Below are 8355 nucleotides of genomic sequence, written 5' to 3'. Positions count from 1 at the left end.
CCCATGGTCCTCCACACAGCATAATGCACTCCCCGTGGTCCTGCACACAGTATAATGCACTCCCCGTGGTCCTGCACACAGTATAATGCACTCCCCATGGTCCTGTACACAGTATAATAAACTCGACATGGTCCTCCACACAGTATAATGCACTCCCCATGGTCCTCCACACAGTATAATGCACTCCCCATGGTCCTCCACACAGTATAATGCACTCCCCATGGTCCTCCACACAGTATAATGCACTCCCCATGGTCCTCCACACAGTGTAATGCACTCCCCATGGTCCTCCACACAGTATAATGCACTCCCCATGGTCCTCCACACAGTATAATGCACGCCCCATGGTCCTCCACACAGTATAATGCACTCCCCATGGTCCTCCACACAGTATAACGCACTCCCCATGGTCCTCCACACAGTATAACGCACTCCCCATGGTCCTCCACACAGTATAATGCACTCCCCATGGTCCTCCACACAGTATAATGCACTCCCCATGGTCCTCCACACAGTATAATGCACTCCCCATGGTCCTCCACACAGTATAATGCACGCCCCATGGTCCTCCACACAGTATAATACACTCCCCATGGTCCTGCACACAGTATAATGCACTCCCCATGGTCCTGCACACAGTATAATGCACTCCCCATGGTCCTCCACACAGTATAATGCACTCCCCATGGTCCTCCACACAGTATAATGCACTCCCCATGGTCATCCACACAGTATAATGCACTCCCCATGGTCCTCCACGCAGTATAATGCACTCCCCATGGTCCTCCACGCAGTATAATGCACTCCCCATGGTCCTCCACGCAGTATAATGCACTCCCCATGGTCCTCCACGCAGTATAATGCACTCCCCATGGTCCTCCACGCAGTATAATGAACTCCCCATGGTCCTCCACACTGTATAATGTGCTTGACATGGCCCTCCACACAGTATAATGCACTCCCCATGGTCCTGCACACAGTATAATGCACTCCCCATGGTCCTCCACACAGTATAGCGCACTCCCCATGGTCCTCCACACAGTATAATGCACTCCCCATGGTCATCCACACAGTATAATGCACTCCCCATGGTCCTCCACACAGTATAATGCACTCCCCATGGTCCTTCGCACAGTATAATGAACTCCCCATGGTCCTCCACACAGTATAATGTGCTTGACATGGTCTTCCACAGTATAATGCACTCGACATGGTCCTCCACACAGTATAATGCACTCGCCATGGTCCTGCACACAGTATAATGCACTCCCCATGGTCCTGCACACAGTATAATGCACTCCCCATGGCCCTCCACACAGTATAATGCACTCGACATGGTCCTCCACACAGCATAATGCAATCCCAGTGGTCCTGCACACAGTATAATGCACTCCCCATGGTCCTGCACACAGTATAATAAACTCGACATGGTCCTCCACACAGTATAATACACTCCCCATGGTCCTGCACACAGTATAATGCACTCCCCATGGTCCTGCACACAGTATAATGCACTCCCCATGGTCCTCCACACAGTATAATGCACTCCCCATGGTCCTCCACACAGTATAATGCACTCCCTATGGTCCTCCACACAGTATAATGCACTCCCTATGGTCCTTCACAGTATAATGCACTCCCTATGGTCCTTCACAGTATAATGCACTCCCCATGGTCCTGCACACAGTATAATGCACTCCCCATGGTCCTCCACACAGTATAATGCACTCCCCATGGTCCACCACACAGTATAATGCACTCCCCATGGTCCACCACACAGTATAATGCACTCCCCATGGTCCTCCACACAGTATAATGCACTCGACATGGTCATCCACACAGCATAATGGACTCCCTATGGTCCTGCACACAGTATAATGCACTCCCCATGGTCCTCCACACAGTATAATGCACTCCCCATGGTCCTCCACACAGTATAATGCACTCCCCTTGGTCATCCACACAGTATAATGCACTCCCCATGGTCCTCCACACAGTATAATGCACTCCCCATGGTCCTCCACACAGTATAATGAACTCCCCATGGTCCTCCACACAGTATAATGTGCTTGACATGGTCCTCCACACAGTATAATGCACTCGACATGGTCCTCCACACTGTATAATGCACTCCCCATGGTCCTCCACACAGTATAATGCACTCCCCATGGTCCTCCACACAGTATAATGCACTCCCCATGGTCCTCCACGCAGTATAATGCACTCCCCATGGTCCTCCACGCAGTATAATGCACTCCCCATGGTCCTCCACGCAGTATAGTGCACTCCCCATGGTCCTCCACACAGTATAGTGCACTCCCCATGGTCCTCCACACAGTATAATGCACTCCCCATGGTCCTCCACGCAGTATAATACACTCCCCATGGTCCTCCACGCAGTATAGTGCACTCCCCATGGTCCTGCACGCAGTATAATGCACTCCCTATGGTCCTCAACGCAGTATAATGAACTCCCCATGGTCCTCCACGCAGTATAATGAACTCCCCATGGTCCTCCACGCAGTATAATGAATTCCTCATGGTTCTGTATGCAGTATAATGCAGCCCCCCACAGGGTAAAAGGCAGCCCCCAGTCCTCCAGTATTATCAGTACTCACTGATTTACATAAATAAATACATACTTACCACTCCTCGCTCCCCGCTGCTTCAGTCTCTGTAGCGCGTCTCTGTCATCACCTCAACAGCTGCCAGCTCCACTGTCTGACACAGCATGGCGCGTAATCACGCCACTGCGTCAGAAGCAGAGGAGCAATGATGGGAGATGGAGTGTCACATGACGTTCCCTCCTCCATCATTGCTTTCAACCAAGGCCGGCTACAGGTTTTCGTGGGCCCCGGGCGAAAGAGACTCAGTGGACCTTTAATACATACACCATTCATGATGCACAAATACGGCGGAGAAATATAGGTATACAACACAGGGCAAAGGCTGCCCCCTCACCCTTCACATATGCAGACATGCACGCACACAGCACGCAGACATGAACACACACAAAGTACACAGACATGCATGCACACACACAGTACACAGACATGCTCGCACACACACAGTACGCAGACGTGCACACACACAGTACACAGACATGCATGCACGCAGACATGCTCGCACACACATGCACGCACACAGTATGCAGACATGCGCGCACAGTATGCAGACGTGCACACACACAGTACGCAGACATGCACGTATGCACACAGTACGCAGACATGCACACACACAGTACGCAGACATGCTCGTACACAGTACGCACACATGCACACACACAGTACGCAGACATGCACGTATGCACACAGTATGCAGACATGCACACACACAGTACGCAGACATGCTCGTACACACACAGTACGCACACATGCACACACACAGTACGCAGACATGCACGCACACACACGCAGTACACAGACATGCACACATACATATGCAGACAAGCACATGCACAGATACGTACATATTTGAACACATTCTTAAAAACACATAAAACAGACATAACTATATATATATATATATATATATATATATATATATATATATATATATATATATATATATACAGTCATACACACTGACATACACACAAAACACATTAGAAATATATTTAATATGGGGATTGGGGAATCTGGCGACAAGCCTCACTTACCTGCCCCTTGTCCTGTGTCCGGTCCAGCTGTGCAGGGCCGCCGGCTTGTCTGATGGCCATCGCAGGCCCTAGACCATCAGAGAGGCCCACTCGCCGTTGGGCCCACACCGCTTCCGCAGCATCCCCTCAGGGAGGACACCGCGGCACTTCATCAGGGCCCCCCCTCCTGCTCCACCGGCGCTGCTTAATTGATGGCACTTCATCAAGGCCCCCCAGGGGGTCTCCCTTGAACAGGGCCCCCACGGGGCCTCCCTTCAACAGGGCCCCCCCTCCATTGGGGCCCCCCTCCTGCACACCCCGCTCCGCTGTTTGATTGCCGCCGCCCACCGGCACTGTGCTCAGGCATGGCCGCTGTGCGGCTGTGTCTTGAAGTAATGACGCAACAGGGGCGACACAAGCACAATTAAAGGTGCAGTGTCGCCCCTGCCGTCATTACTACAAGACACAGTCGCACAGCGCATGGGCATGTCTGAAAACAGTGGCAGTGGGCGGCGGCGGCAATCAAACAGCGGAGCGGGGGGTGCAGAAGAGGGGCGACTGCTATGGGGCCCCCCCGGCTCACAGGCCCCATAGCAGTCGCGTGGTCTGCCGCCATTGGCGGTACGCCACTGATTCCTCCCATTCTGTAGATGCTTTTTTCATTTTTATTGCCCAGATGTAGTACTTTGCATTTTTCCCTGTTAAAACCCATACTGTTAGTTGCTGCCCACTGCTCCAGTTTATTTAGGTCTTTTTGAATCCTCTCTCTCTCTTCTCTAGTATTAGCTATCCCTACTAGCTTTGTGTCATCAGCAAATTTAATCAGTTTACCCTCAATTCCTTCATCTGAATCATTGATAAAGATGTTGAACAATACAGGTCCCAGGACAGAGCCCTGTGGTACCCCACTTGAGACATTCATCCAGCTGGATGTGAAGCCATTTACAACCACCCTTTGAGTCCTATCACTAAGCCAGTAATGAATCCACCTAACAGTTGCCTTGTCCATTCCATACTTGGTCATTTTTTCAATAAGGATGGTGTGAGATACTTTGTTGAATGCTTTGCTGAAGTCAAGATATACTATATCTACAGAATTTCCCTGATCCACCCAGTCAGTGATTCTGTCATAGAAGGAAATTAAGTTAGTCTGACATGACTTGTTAGTTACAAACCCATGCTGACTCTGGTTAATCACTTCATTCTTATCCAGGTACTTACATACATGTTGTTTAATAATTTGTTCATAGATCTTTCCTGGTATAGAAGTCAGACTCACCGGCCTATAGTTCCCTGGGTCCACCTTCTTCCCCCTTTTGAAGATAGGAACAACATTTGCTCTTCTCCAGTCTTCTGGGACTTCTCCTGTTCTCCAAGAATTTTCAAAGATTATGGAGAGTGGTTCTAAAATTTCTTCTACGATCTCCTTCAGTACTCTGGGGTGTAATTCATCTGGACCTGGAGACTTGAACTCATCTATGTTAGCTAAATATTCCCTCACAATCTCTCTGTTTAGAGATAACCTGGATTCTTCAATTCCTTTAATAGGACAGTGAAGATCAGTTGATGTTACATTTTCTTTCTGAGAGAAAACAGATGCAAAATAGGAATTAAAAAGTTCGGCCTTCTCAACATACTTTCTTACCATTTCCCCATTTTCATCCTGTAAAAATCCTATAGCATCTTTGACTTTTCTTTTACTTTTGACATACCCTCAAAATCCTTTCTTATTGCTTTTGACATCTCTTGCAAGCCTTAATTCATTGTCAGCTTTAGCTAACCTGATACGTGCCCTGCAGGATCTGCAGACTGCATTATAATCTTCTTTAGATATGCCTCCCTCTTTCCATGTGATAAACATTTCTTTCTGTCTTTTTAGCAAGTGTTTAAGTTCTGTGTTCATCCATCCTGGTTTCCTTAAATGCTTCCCATTCTTCCTACTTTTCGGGATTGTTAACGATTGTGCTTTGAGAATCTCATTTTTAAAACTTTCCCATCCTTCCTGGACATTTTTGTCCTTAAGGACATCCAGCCTTTGGATCCCACCTATTCTCTTTCTGAGTCGCTTAAAATCTGCCTTTCTGAAATCTAACCTTAAAGTTTGAGTCTTCACATGTCTTCCTCCTCTAGTTATCCAAAATTCTATAATAGCATGTGTGGCGCCCTGCTGCGCATTGGTGCCACAGATCCCAGAGGGGTGCATGGATGGACTTCTCCACAAGAGGCCCTCATAGCATTCACACACCTCCACCCTACCACCTCAGAACACCAGAAGGAGCCCGGATAGGGACATATATATATGGAGGGTGGAGTTAGGCAGGCAGTCTGGAGAACAGTCTGCTCAGAAGGCTGCTCCAGAACATAGTTCCTGTAGAGAGTTCAGACTCAGAGAGCTCAAGTTAGTGAGCCTAGGGCGTGTCGACGCCAAGAGAGCGGCGAAGCGCAGTGTGCCTACTGCCAGTGTGTAGCCTAGTGAGGGCCCCTAGTGCGGCCGAAGGCGAGTGGAGTGAGTAACATAGGGGGCAGAGGAGCTTTACCCGCTCACCCCAAGAACATATACCGGACACCGGGTCCGCGTCAGCAGGGATTCTTTACACCCAGCAGAAACTACCGGAACCCCTGGCGAACTATATGTCCCAGGTTCACCAAAAGCTGTTCACGTACCAGGATCAGGAGTCACGAAGGCCTAGAGACCAGGGAGTGCATCTCCAACAGAAGGCCCTACCACCAGGACAGCAGGTGCAAGACAGAGATCAAGTTAGGCCTAGCTCCAGGCAAGTCAGAAACTTACCAAGAAAAGCAAGGAACAGGAGGCCCTATACCCGCTCACTGGGGAGAGTCCTGATATGCACCCTTCACTTTAAAGTGTCCTGGATCGTACCTGAAACACCACCAGTAAAGGTACTGAAGGAACTATCGTGTGCGTGCCTATTCTTCATCTGACCCGGCTGCGTCCCCCCTGTCCTGCATCCCTACACCTACACTGCCCTGAGGCCCCGCTCCACCTGTGGGTAGTCGTACCAATGAAGTTGCCTGAACACCGGCCTCAGAGGACTGCCGCAGCGCTATTGATCCTCACCAGACACCACAGGTGGCGTCACGAACATTCCCTATCCTATATACCTGTCCCCCTTCTTTTAAGAGTGACCCCAGGGTACGGGTCCGGGAGCCGACCACCGCGACATCCCCCAAGATCAGGCAACAACAAGGCCCGGGGGCCGAGTCATCCCCATCCCCTGGGTGCGTCACATGATTGCTGCCTCCTAGGGTCCCAGCCACTTTTACCTCCTCAACCATTTCCTCCCTGTTTATAATGATTAGATCCAAAGTAGCAGATCCCCTTGTTAGTGCAGGTCCCCTTGAGAGTGCAAGTTTATGAAGCAGGTTCATTAGCTAGCTCCGATCCCTGATGTTTAACTAGTTAAAAGTAACAGTCTTTTTATTTTTTTTATTTCATAAGTCAATAGTACATATTAAAATAAGAAACTTTAATATATCTTAGAAGCAGATTTGTCTGATTTCTCCTCCTAGACTGAGCTTTCTCTGAGCTTTCTCTCTCAATTCACTGGTAAAATATGTATTCTGTGAAGACAGATTTTCCCATTACTGAGATGGGAAATGACAGTTGGTGCTTTTAAAATTCTATTGAGGGGGAGGAGCTAGTGGAACACAGACATTCCGCTGCAAGTTCTGAAACGACAGTTACACTTCTCCATAGAACTTTGAGCACCAACTGTAACTTTTATCTCCTACGGAAAAGTCTGTAGTCACTGGAGACAGATTTTTGAGAATAAACTCAGTCCAAGAGAGAAGCAGATATCTCTGATTTAAGATATATAACAAAGTTTGTTATTTTCACATGTACTATTGATTTATGAAAAAAAAAAATTATTCTTGAAATGCTGCTGTCAATCTGTGGAGGAATCCCGGTGGGCAGACCATTCCAGCGCCCTGCGTGACACAACCCATGGATGCCATGGCAGCTAGGAGCTTACTGAAAGTCCCTGTAGCTTTTGCCACAGTCTAGGCTTAATAGATCATACCTGTACTATGTGCTGATTATATAGTAAAAGCAATAAAACAATTGCAGGTTCAAGTCCCCTATGGGGACTAAAAATAAAACTTAAATTTTGAATTAAAAACTGCATGAAACTAATTTATTTTCAAAGTTCAGAATACAATTCTCATTGATGTAAAGTTTATCCAATGTGGTATGCTGTAATAAACACCCGGCTAAGGCCCCATTCAGACAACAGGTTTTTTTTATGTACAAGAAAAACGGACCGAATTTCACCAGACATTGGTCAGTTTCATCAGTTTTTTTCACTGATCAGAAAAAAAAAAGTTTTCCACCTTTTTACTCTATCAGACCGTGAAATACAGACCGCACGCGGATGGCATCCGAGTGCTGACAGATTTTTTTCACGGACCCTTAGACTTTCATGGCTGAGTTTGATCCAACACACGAATCAATATTGGACATGTCTCTGCGATTTTGAACAGACCACCCGGTCCGCAAAAAATCACGGACATGCGAATAGCTCCATAGACTGTCATAGATGACAAAAAACTAGAGCACTCATACTTGAAAAAGTGACGTGTGAATGAGGCCTTATATATTATAAACGTCCCCCTTCCCCTGCCCATTAAAGGAAATATGTCAGAAGTGTTTTTGCTATGTAATCTGAGAGCAACATAATGCAGGGGCGGAGACGCTG

Source organism: Phyllobates terribilis, unplaced genomic scaffold, assembly GCF_046119375.1.
Source record: "Phyllobates terribilis strain yellow unplaced genomic scaffold, ASM4611937v1 Scaffold_11__3_contigs__length_659146591, whole genome shotgun sequence".
Classification (NCBI taxonomy): domain Eukaryota; kingdom Metazoa; phylum Chordata; class Amphibia; order Anura; family Dendrobatidae; genus Phyllobates; species Phyllobates terribilis.
The sequence above is the reverse complement of the archived record's forward strand: the minus strand, read 5'-3'. Positions refer to the sequence as shown.